Raw genomic sequence first — 13,204 nt, forward strand, 5'->3', positions numbered from 1 at the left:
CTTGGATAAGTCTAATAACTATTACTGCAAGTATGACTTCAGGAACCGATCGGCAATCGTAGCTCTTTTCAAGGTTTCTCGAAACTGAGAAGATGATGGTACGCCATTTAAGATAAGTGATCATATAATCCTCTGTTCTAGATATCAGTCGGACAAATACATGGAACAATGTCTTACTTATTGTCCAACAATTTGTTTCCCGATTTCCGATTTGTTTGACAAAGAACTTCATTGAACACATCAATTTAGTTCTGACCGGGCCCGGTACATAGGTCAAAACAAAATCATCGAGGGGCCCAGATATCAGCTTCTAATCCAAGAAGGAACAGATAAACTTCGACTCATATGTTTGTTCTACTACTCATTGAATTACACATAAGAGCGCGATTTTATAACATCGAGTTACCAATGCGTTTTTCGTACAATCAATGCATAACCAACTTGTAAGTAACAAATCATATCTCTAGGTTTAAAGATTTATATGATATTACCGTCTCACGATCACTCGAGATAGAATTCCATGAAGTGATTCCAGTGAGCGTGGGTTGAGTCCAATGCTCAGAACTTATGAGCACTCATGATTGTTGTAGCCTTGTCCCAGACCTCTACAACCAAACATGACAGTCTTGATTCATACCTACTTCCGACATATGACCGACTATGGAGGTTTGAATAATATGTTATACCAAACAAAATTATTCTGGAAGTCAAAACATGCAAAAGAAATATAGTAAACGATCGACAAGAGATAGCAACACTTTACTCATAAATAAAACACTTTTATTCATCATCAAATGTCAATTACACTTTACAAATTTCGAGGTTATCTAACTACTAAATCTAATATCATCCTTCAGCCCTATGCTCCGAGCATGCTGGAGATGCTTAATCCGAGTCAGTCCCTTCGTGAAGGGATCTGCCGGATTCTCATCTGATGATACCCTCTTTGCCACGAGGAGTCCTTATTCGATCCGATGTCTGATGAAATGGTATTTTCTGTCGATGTGTCTGGATCTCCCGTGATCCCTTGGTTCCTTGGCTAAGGCAACAACACTTTCACTATCACAGAAAATTTCCATTGGCTCTTTAATAGCTGGTACAACTCCAAGGTCTCCAATGAAGTTCCTCAGCCATAACGCCTCCTTTGCCGCTTCGCTAGCTGCAATATACTCTGATTCACAAGTAGAATCTGCCACTGTCTCTTGCTTGGAACTCTTCCAAGAAATTGCTCCTCCATTTAGGGTAAAGACCCAGCCCGACTGAGAGCGGAAGTTATCCCTATCAGTCTGGAAGCTAGCATCACTATACCCTACAACTCTCAACTCATCACTCCCACCGAGGGTAAGGACCCAGTCCTTAGTCCTTCGTAGGTACTTGAGAATATTCTTTACCGCAGTCCAGTGTGCCTTGCCAGGGTTCCCCTGAAACCTGCTAACCATGCTCAAGGCAAAGGCTACATCAGGTCGAGTACACGTCATAGCATACATGATCGAACCTACAGCCGAAGCATAAGGTACTTGACTCATTTCTGCTATCTCAGCCTCAGTGCTAGGGCTTTGTGTCTTACTCAACTTGGCGCTACTCTGGATGGGCAACTCTCCTTTCTTGGAGTCTTGCATTCTGAATCTCTTCAGAACCTTCTCCAAGTAGGTGCTTTGACTAAGTCCAATTAGTCTTTTACTCCGATCTCTCAAGATCCTTATCCCCAAAATATAGGCAGCTTCACCAAGGTCCTTCATAGCGAAACACTTTCCAAGCCAGGACTTTACTTCCTGCAGGGTTGGAATGTCATTTCCTATGAGTAGTATGTCATCCACATACAATACCAAAAAGCTAACTATACTCCCACTAGCCTTGACATATACACAAGATTCATCTTCACTCCTGGAAAAGCCAAATTCCTTGACCTTTTCATCAAAGCAAAGATTCCATCTGCGAGGTGCTTGCTTTAATCCATAAATGGACTTCTCAAGCTTACACACTCTATTAGGGTACTCGTTGCTGACAAAACCCTCTGGCTGACTCATGTAAACATCTTCAGCCAACTTCCAATTAAGGAAAGCGGTTTTGACATCCATTTGCCAAATTTCATAGTCATGAAATGCGGCTATGGCTAATAGAACCCGAATAGACTTAATCTTGGCTATCGGAGAAAAGGTCTCATCATAATCCACTCCAGGAATTTAAGAGAAGCCCTTTGCAACCAATCTAGCCTTATAAGTGTGTACTTTACCATCCATGTCGGTCTTCTTCTTGAAGACCCATTTGCACCCTACAGTCTTTTGACCTGGTACATTCTCAACCAAGTTCCAAACTTGATTGTCATACATGGATTGTATCTCACTATCCATAGCCTCTTTCCATTTAGCAGACTCGGGGCCTGCCATGGCTTCCTCGTAGCTGTTAGGGTCATCTTGACTTACTAGTGTCTCATCACTAATAAGTGTCTCACCTTCTGCAGTAATATGGAATCCATAGTAATGCTCAGGTGCACTCCTTACTCTCGTGGAACGCCTCAGAGGTACAGATTCGTCAATTGGCTCAACAGGAGTTTCCTCCTCAAGTTGAGGGCTAGAGTTTGAAGTTCCTTCACCACTTGACTCTTGAATTTCTTCAAGATCAACTTGCCTCCCACTATCTCCTTGGCTTATAAACTCTCTTTCTCGAAAGACTCCTCTTCTTGCTACAAAGACCACATTGTCACTAGGTCTGTAGAAGAGGTAACCAAAGGATTGCTGTGGGTAGCCGATGAAAATACACCTCTCGCTTCGGGGTTCGAGCTTATCATGAGTCTCGTGTCTCACGAAAGCCTCGCATCCCCAAATCTTGATGTGGTCTAGTTTAGGTACTTTACCAGTCCACATCTCGTGAGGAGTTTTGGCAACTTTCTTTGTAGGGACTAGATTAAGGATATGGGCGGTAGTCTCTAAGGCATACCCCCAGAATGAGATTGGTAGCGAAGCTCGACTCATCATGGAACAAACCATGTCCAACAAGGTTCGATTACGCCTCTCAGCCACACCATTCAACTGCGGTGTCCTGGGAGGTGTCAATTTTGAGACAATCCCACATTCCCTTAGATAGTCGAGGAACTCTGAACTAAGATACTCACCACCTCGATCGGATCGAAGCATCTTAATGTTCCTGCCCAATTGATTCTCGACTTCCTGTTTAAATTCCTTAAACTTCTCGAAAGTCTCTGATTTATGCTTGATTAAGTAGACGTATCCATATCTACTGTAATCATCGGTAAAAGTCAAATAATAACGATTAGCATCCCTTGTGGCATGTTTGAATGGTCCACACACATCCGTGTGTATAAGGTCCAACAAACCTTCACCCCTTTCACACCAGCCTGTGAAGGGTGACTTTGTCATTTTTCCAAGTAAGCATGATTCGCAACTATCACTTGACTTTAGGTCAAACGACTCCAAGACTCCATCCTTTTGGAGTTGGCCTATGCGTTTCTTGCTTATATGTCCAAGACGACAATGCCATAATGATGCTTTATCCAAGTTATTATTATTAGTAGAATCAATACACAAAACATTATTTCCTAAGTTATCTACAATAGATACAGCTTCATACACACCATCACAAGGTAATGCTTTAAAATAAAGAACATTATTAAAGAAAGCATTAATCGAACCAACTTCATTATCAAACGAAAAGGTGAAACCTTGTTTGTACAATGCATGAAAGGAAATAATATTTCTTGCCATTTCTGGCGAATAACAACATTTATTCAAATCTAAATTTAACCCACTACTTAGCGACAAAGTATAAACTCCAATCTTGGTGACAGGTGTAACTTTCCTATTCCCCATGATTAAGTTTATTCTTCCTTGCTCCACATTCTCACTTCTTCCTAGTCCCTGCAAGTCACAACAAATATGAATACCGCAACCGGTATCAAGGACCCAAGATTTCGAATGGGGTGAGTTATTAGAAATGATAGTGTAAATACCTACATGGTTGGGTTTGACTTTCCCATCCTTCACATCCTGTTGGTACTTTGGGCAGTTCCGCTTCCAATGAGCTTTTTCATGGCAATAGAAGCATTCAGCCTCTTTTGGGTCAGAAGAAGGAGTAATGAAACCTTTCTTGGTTCCACTTGAAGAAGAGCCATCAAGGGTCCGAGCCTTGGTACCCTTTGATGATCTCTTTCTCTTCCTCCCTCGACTTTGCCCAATTGCCAAGACCGGAGTTGAGTCTGGAGTAGGAGTGATAGCAACCGACTTCCCCTTAAGACCTGTTTTTGCGGTCTTGAGAAGTCCCTGAAGTTTGCTGAGGGTGACCTCTTCCTTGTTCATGTGATATGTCATGCGGAATTGATCATAGCACGATGGTAAGGAGTGCAAAATGATATCTATTGCAACCTCCTCAGGGAAGTTCACATTGAGCTTCAGCAAACGATCCACATACCTTTGCATTTCTGCATATGGCTCGTGACGGACTCTCCGTCCTTCATCATGGTTGTTATCATGGAGCAGATGACTTCGTACCTCTCTTGTCGTGCACTTTGATGGTATCTTTCCATCAAATCTTGGTGCATTTCATAAGGGTAGAAATCCTCATAAGACTTTTGGAGTTCAGCTGTCATGATGGCCAACATGATGCAAGCCACCTTGGTTGCATCTCTTTCATGAGTATGAAAGTCAGCGATCTCCTGGGGAGTTGCAGTGGACTCGTCAATTTCCTTAAGCTCCTTGTCAAGGACATATTCTTTGTCCTCGTAGCGGGTAATCATCCTGATGTTTCTGATCCATTTATTGAAGTTGGATCCATCAAAGGTGACTTTCCCACACAAACTCATAAGAGTAAATGAGCCATTAGGATTCGATCCAGAGGCATTATTTGAAGACATCTGAAAGAGAAGAACGTGTTTAGTTTAGATTTAAGAGAGTCCTTAATAAAACACCCAAATGTAATATTAAGGCTAGGATCCAATCACAATATAATATAACTTAGAAGAGGTATGCCGTAATCTAAGCTATACCATATTTGAAAGGTAGGTGAATGACGATTCACCAATTTCCACCACGAAAACCGAAATATTAGATATTTAGTTTTTATTGGTTTTAGAAATTCCTAGATTCTTTGAGATCCAATGAACTTTTCAAAGGCATGTTTCAATCTCGAGAGTGCCCTCCAGGTTTTGTGATTGGGATGCCGAGGATCACAAAACGAGGTGTGAAGTAACCATGCAAATCACTTGGTACCCTTAAAGTTTATCACTCAATCGATGTGCCGGTAAACCACACACGCTCCACCGATACTATAATAAACCTTAAGTCACCCTTTACCTACCTTGTTAAGTCCAAGTTAGTGTGCCGGTTAACCACACACGCTCCACCAACGACTTAGACAAAGTGTAAAGTGTAATTTCATGGATTAGCACCTTATTCACATTTTCCCTAAAGTAACTAAGATTGGGAATTTAATAAACATTTAGTTACTTTATTATATTCATCATACTTTGAATGAGAATTTATAAGTCCTTGTCTTACCCGTTCGGCTAACGACCCTCCACCAGTCAAGCAAGCGGTGGGTGAGAATATACACCCATTAAGTCACCATTTTATAGGCAACAACCTTATACCCACCTTATAGACCGGCTTCGTGAATGAGACGTACTAGCGGTAAGACAACTTTATTCTTATACATATATATATATATATATATATATATATATATATATATATATATATATATATATATATATAATTATTAAATCATCATAATATAAGTATAAGGGTTGAATTTTAACTTTTAAAATTCTAGGGGTTGGAACTTAAAGTTTTAACTTAACTTTACTTGTTCCAAAACCTGAGGGCAAGTTTTGTAACTTTCAAAACTTTTCATTTCTTGTAACTTATGAGTTTAATAGAGTAATAAAATGAAGACTCTTCATTTTTCTAACTCTTGTGTTTTCTTAATGGTATTAACTCAAGTGTGACTCTTGGTTTTCCATAACTTAAGGATAAGTTATGGACTCGATTAAAACACATTATGATCAAGAATTAATCTACCACATAGGTTACAAATAATTCCTATGATCATCTAAAACATCATAAGAACAAGAACATGAATATGAACACAATCAAAAAATTACATTTAAAACTTTGTAATTTTGATAACTAGTTGTTGTAAATGAATTAGCAAAGACATTACACCACCAAAAACAAGTTTTCAATTACCAAAACAGTTTAGGGTAATGTTTCTAATTCATTTCCAGCAACTGAATCGAAATTCTACACTCAGTCGACCCTACTCGCCGAGTGCATAAACTGACTCGCCGAGTTGGTTGAAGATACTCATGGACTCGACGAGTCCCCCCTATAGACTCGACGAGTCCATTCGCAGACAGCAAGATTTCCGATTCTGTTTTCAACTTTTAAGCACAAATAAGAACAAACAAGCCTAGGCTCTGATACCACTGATGGGTTTTGAGCATTCTAACACTTCCTAAGTGTACATGCAACCCTAATAACCTTGGATCTATGTTTGTCTAATTGTCATGCAAAGTTGAATTCCAAGGTTATATTCCTATCTAGCATACATGGGGAACAATTTTAACATAAAGTATAGATAGAATAACTTACCTTGTTGTTGTTTGTGTTCCTTGAAACCTTGTGAGCCTAGCACCCCAAGTGTGATGCTTCAAATGCTTCACACAACACCAAATGCTCTTGGAAGAACTTATGAGAGAATACTCACTTCTCAAAATCGGCCAAGCCCTCTTGATTCTTAGTGTAGCCGATTTTGGGTGGAGAACATGTTACTTATATAGTGTTGACACATCTAGGGTTAAACCCTAATGTGTCATGACTCTTCATTTCCATGACCCATGGGTTTGTAACTCCCATGGAGCATCCATGGAGCATCCTATGGGTGGAACCCAACTTGATAGTCCATGGAGCCTTTTAGCCCACTATACAAGATATGGATGATTTACATAATCAACCCATATATTTAATTAGTTATCTTTTGATCACTTAATTAATTCTAAATTAATTCTTGATCAAACTAATCAAATAATATTATTAATATATTAGAACTTATAATATATTAATAATCTCCAAGTGTTATTTCTCTCATTTAGTCTATCCAATTGCATGGTGCCATGCAACCCAAATGGACCATGCCGGGTCGGGTCAAGTACATACCATAAATAGTTATGGACTTAGACACCTTATCCAACAGCTTTCACTACTGGACTAAAAGTATACGAGTAATCAACACCCGGAAGTTGACTAAAGCCTTGGGCAACTAGACGAGCTTTATAGCGATCAATAGTGCCATCAAAATGATACTTAGTTTGAAACACCCATTTACAACCGACTACATTTCGATCCATAGGTCTAGGAACCAACGACCAAGTATGATTTTTCTATAGAGCATTCATTTCAGCGTTCATTGCAGTCATCCAGTGGGATTGTGAAGCGGCAGAAGAAAAAGTCGTCGGATCATGCTGAGCAAACAAGGCACGATATAAACCATGTTTAGTAGTTTGAGCAAGATCCACTCGATGCTTTGGTTTGAAAATCCCGGCTTTGGCCCATGTAACCATGGGATGGATAATAGGTGGAGCCTGTGAAGGAGCAGCAGGAGGTGAATGTGGTTCCGTTTCATCAAACAAAACAGAAGGAGGCGAGTTATCTGGTGAGAACGATTATGGAGTATCGGTGGATGACCCGGTCAGATCAGGAGATTGGTCCTGCTCTGAGGGCGGGGCCCGTTCGGGTGATGGAGCCTGTTCTGGTGACTGAGCTTCCTTCGAGGATTGTGCTTGTTCTAGAGATCGAGCCTCAGTGATAGGAGTTGGTTAGTGCAAAGCCCACAACTAGTGAAAGGAGTAGTCGGCTGGTGTAGCGGGCTTGAAACAGAAACTAACGGTGGACTAGAAAATGATGTATCATCTAAAAAAGCAATTAAATGAAGATCAAGAACAAAATCCCGAGTTAAAGTGTTGCCAAATGGAAAAAAGAGTTCATCAAACTTGGCATGCCGTGTAATATGCAAGGAAGGCTACGTGGCGATAACTTGTGCTCTGTATAGTCCCTTAAGTAAGGGTAGACTTGACATCCAAAAGGGCAAAAATGATCATAAGATGGATCCCGAAGAAACAATACTTCAAACGGGGATTTATTATTCAATACCCGAGTGGGAAGCCGGTATACAATATGAACAGCTGAGCGAAAAGCATGGACCCAATAAAAAGACGGATCATGCCCATTAAATAACATGGCAAGATCGGTTTCTATAATATGGCGGTGTTTGCGCTCCACCCGACCATTTTGTTGTGGAGTGTACGGACATGAAATACGGTGAAAAGTGCCATTATCTTCAAGCAAACGCCGTACATGATGATTCAAAAACTCTGTGCCCCCGTCACTTTGAAAGATTTTAATTTTAGATAAAAATTGTGTTTGAACAAACTTAACGAAGGCCCCAAAAACCACATGGAAACCGGACTTGGTTTTGAGTGGATAAAACCACATGAAACGAGAAAAATCATCCACAAAAACAACATAATAACGATAACCATCGACCGAAGTAACCGGGGATGGCCCCCATAAATCACAATAAATTAAGTCCAATACATGTAAAGCACGTTTTTCATTAAGTTCAAAAGGGAAACGATGCACCTTAGCAAGTTGGCAAGGCGTACAAACAACGGGTGATGATAATAAAGACGTCACCGAAACATGACCTAAATTATTCATAAGAGAAAAAGTATCAAAAGAAACATGGACCAAGCGGGAATGCCAAAGCTCATAGGATGCTCTTAACTTCGAACAAGAAACCATCGTAAATGTTGTCGGTTGATTGGATAGAACATACAATCCTTGCTCACATCGCCCCGTTGCTAGAACCTGCTTCGTTGCCCGATCCTGGATATAAAAATGAGGTTGGGAAAACAAAACATCTAGGCTATTATTAGTAATCAATTTACTATTGGACAATAAATTTTTGGTGATCATTGGGACAACTAGAACATCCTGCAATTTAATATTATTGCGTATCATAGATTGACCAATATGAGATATGAGGAGAACATTACCATCCCCAAAAGCAACCTTAGAGTTCCTGATATAAGGCATATGTTAAGAGATGGATGCCATGGAAGAAGCCATGTGATCAGTGGCACCCAAGTCAACAAACCAGTCCGGGGCATTGGGTGTTACGTGACATTGAGCATGAAAGGCTTTGGCTAAATCAACATCTGATCCGAGTTTATGAGTGGCATATAAGGAGAGACGTAGGCATACACTAGCATAGTAGCCATTGGTTCAACATAATTGAAAATTGGGAGCACGACGTCCACGCCCACGACCAGCCCGAAAAAACGACCACCACGACACCCACGAGATGTGGGTGGACGGGAGACAACAGAGAAATCCACTGATGGGGAAGCAGTCCCATGTAGAGAGCGCAAAAATAACTCGTGCGCCTCGGCTTGGGCAAGAAGATCTCAGAGAGTAGTGAGGCACCGAGAGGCCCAAACAACAGTGGAAAAGGTCTCGAAAGCGGGACCAAGGCCACACAAAAACCAGTGGGTTTTGTCCGATTCATCGACAGGATGACCAATAGCAGAAAGTTGATAAAAAATGTTCTTGAATTTCCTTCTAAACTCAGCAATAGTGTAGGTTCCCTTGGAGAATTGGCGCAGGTGATCGCGAAGGTTCTGAATTCTTTTGACAGAGGAGTGACTATAAGCCACCTCAAGTGCATCCCCAAATCTGTCGAGCTGTTGACAGGCCAACAATCTCGGAAAAAGCTTCTTCAGTTAAAGATGCATGGAGGAAAATAATTGGTCGCTGATCAGACGAGATCCATGCATCAAATTTTGGGTTTGGCGAGGACTTGCCATCAGTATGAACCACTGGAGCAGGGGCGGGAAGAGACCCATCAACATGGCCCAACAAATTTTGATAGGTGCGGAGAGGAATCATTTCATTTTTCCATAAAAGATAATTGGTAGATGACAATTTGTTGGTTTTCAGATGAAGAACTGTATTAAATGATATGGTATGATAGTGAGAAGATGAAGAAGCCATGGGAAGATTAGAGATCCAGGAAACTAAAAAGTATGGGAAAGAAAGAGTGAACAACAGGGGAAGGGGAATAAAAAGAGGGTGAGATTAATTTTGCTCTGATACCATGATAATGGTACATATCACACCCAATTAGGTGGAGAGGTTTATTATTTATAGGAATACAATTTACACATTACAACCTCAAAGAATTAAAGATTATTCAAAAAAAAAAAATACAGAAGTAGTTGTTAAGTGTGTCTAACACTCCTCCTCTTACTCAAATTAGGGTTTGGAATCGCTTAAAGAAGCTTCTGGCCGATAAGGGGGGTTGAGGAGAGGACATAATGTCATTTAAATAGGGTGTAAACCCTAAGATTAGGGCATTTCTCATCCAGACCAGACTTGCCATGTCCACTCACCGACTTGCCGAGTCAATCACTTATTATATAACCCGGATCCAAGTCCGACTCAGTGAGTAAGTATACCTACTCGTTGAGTCCCTTCTTCAATCTACACTTTAAGCTCTTAACTCAAACTTCTGAAATTTGGGATGTTACAACTCTTCCCTACTTAAATTAGGCTTCATCCTCGAAGCCTTCTGCATGATATGCTTCCGAACTAACTACTTGCACTACAAACTCCAAATTCCCAAATAACTCAGGTCCTTCCAAACCCTACCACTACACCCCTTTTTAAAATAACTTCTTCCCATGTGGCAGCCTTGCCAAAACTCCATGCCGCCCACCGGCCTCAATGTCATCACATAACAACCAAGTATCACCTAAGGATACTGTCCCCTTCCTGACAGGAACACGCTTTCATGACTTGCGAAAGTTATATACCACAATAATTCACTGGGTCCTCTCCCGGTGCCAAACTATCCTCCCTTTTTCCATATCTGCTGATAACCCGAGAAACTCGCAAGGTTGGAACTCATTCTGTCCTCTCCATGAATCCATTCCTTTAATGCTAACTACTCCAAGTTCTCGCTAGAATAATAGAATCCACATATCCACTTATCCCAGTGATTCACTTATTCTTGGCCATAACTCAGATAATTGTGCTATGAGTGACTTGCCACTCCACAAGCTATCCATAAAAATCCAAAATACCATTACCGCTGGAGGTCCAAGACTATCTGAAAACACTAAACTTCCTGAAAGCACTAAACTACCTAGAATACTGACTGCCTAAAACATTGACCACTTGAAACACTGAACTGACTGAATCAATGACTGCCTGAAACACTGAACTGCCTGATCACTGATTGGCTGAAACACTGACCGCTTGAAACACTGAACTGCTTGAACACTGATTGCCTGAATCACTGACTGTCTGAAACACTGAACTGCCTGATCACTGACTGTCTGAAACACATGGATGCTTTCCAACATCTCTCGAGACCTTCCTGGTCTCACTTGCTTCTTTTGTCATCTGAAATATCGGGTTCCAACCTAGCTGCGTGGCCAGAGGACTCCCTGCTTTAGTCGCCTCCCACGACTTCCGAACAAAATCCTTCTTTGGAACTAGTTGCCGTTAGTTATCATGTTACTGAGGCTCTAACATCCTCCTGATCCAACCGATCGGGTCTGAGCGTCGAATCCTGATGTTACCAAATTGCGGCTAAACGTGATTGCTACATGACCAATTATAGCCTTATATAACAAGTAACCTGAAGCAATCCATTGCTTCCTCGATCTCAAAACTGTAGTGACATGCCTACAGTCTTATCTCCGAATCAACTAGGTATAATCCATCCAGATAATTCCGAAATCCAATTCGTGGATTTCCACATCCTTACTGCTACGCCCGTTCTGGGAGCTAATGTTCCTTCCATGTCCTAACAACGTGCTCATGCTATCTACCAACCTGGCGGATGCTACGGCTACACCCGTAGACTTACAACACTCTATCACTATCTAGTTGCTAGTGAATGCTACGACTACACCCGCAGACTTACAACACTCTAATACTATCTGGCTGCTAGTGAATACTACGGCTACACCCACAGACATACAACACTCTAATACTATCTGGCTGCTAGTGAATGCTACGGCTACACCCGCAGACTTACAACACTATAATACTATCTGGCTGCTAGTGAATGCTACAGCTACACCCGCAGACTTACAACACTATAATACTATCTGGCTGCTACACCCATAGACTTACAACACTCTCCCTGCTGACTATATCACTAACTACTATTCCGAGGGCACCCTGACTCACCCGAATCCTGCTAGCGATCCCCAACCCGATTTCAAAACCAGCCCTTAGTTATCCAATGCTACAACTATCTGGTAGTCTTACATCCTTGCTACATTTGTTTTCTATCGAGAAATTCTTCAACTTGGTTTCCCAAACTAATCGTCTACTAATCCCTAATACGTGAAACCGACATTGGGAAGTTTTCCAAACTCCCAACTCCTGAACTCCTGAACCCACTAAACCCTTCAGACTGCTTTTCCTTCTTACACAAGATTACCAACCCTTTCTATGTTTAGCATACTACTGACCATGACCAGCTAGTTCTTACAACTCACAACTTGAAAAGGATTCCCCATCCTTCCTATCATCTAAAGGGGTCGATCTACTGACAACCCACATTTATCTCTGCTGGCGCTTCAACTAATCCTTCATCAGACCTACCAATCTTGTCGATGAATCAAGCACCTTTAAATCCCCGATTGTTCCTACTTCAGTGACTGCATCCTGATAACATGCGCTTAAGGGGGAAGATCTTCAAACTACTATCCTATCATTCTCTGGTTACTCCACTGGGAAGTCAAGGTTACCATTGCTGAAAATATAACTGATCTACACAGAACTAACACCTTCCCAAAAATAACAGGACAACACTGAGTCCCACTTACACTTGCGACAATTACTACATCTAAAGTGACCTGCTTTACGGTGAACGTCCTTAACTATCATTCTAGATTCCAAGGTATGCAGATTGCATATGACTCAATCTCAAATAGGTAATATAATATTCCAATATAAGTACTTACTAAATCGGTGCAGTAACATAACATCAACATCATAAATCATAATTGACAGGAAGGTAAAAGATACGTACCACCAACATCCAGTGCTGCTCGAATCCTTGTTGAAATTAACTGGAAAACTTAGCTCCGAGCCGTGGGTGCCCTTGCCCGACC

The sequence above is a fragment of the Lactuca saligna genome, chromosome 4 (genome assembly GCF_052625555.1).
Source record: "Lactuca saligna cultivar CGN05327 chromosome 4, ASM5262555v1, whole genome shotgun sequence".
Classification (NCBI taxonomy): domain Eukaryota; kingdom Viridiplantae; phylum Streptophyta; class Magnoliopsida; order Asterales; family Asteraceae; genus Lactuca; species Lactuca saligna.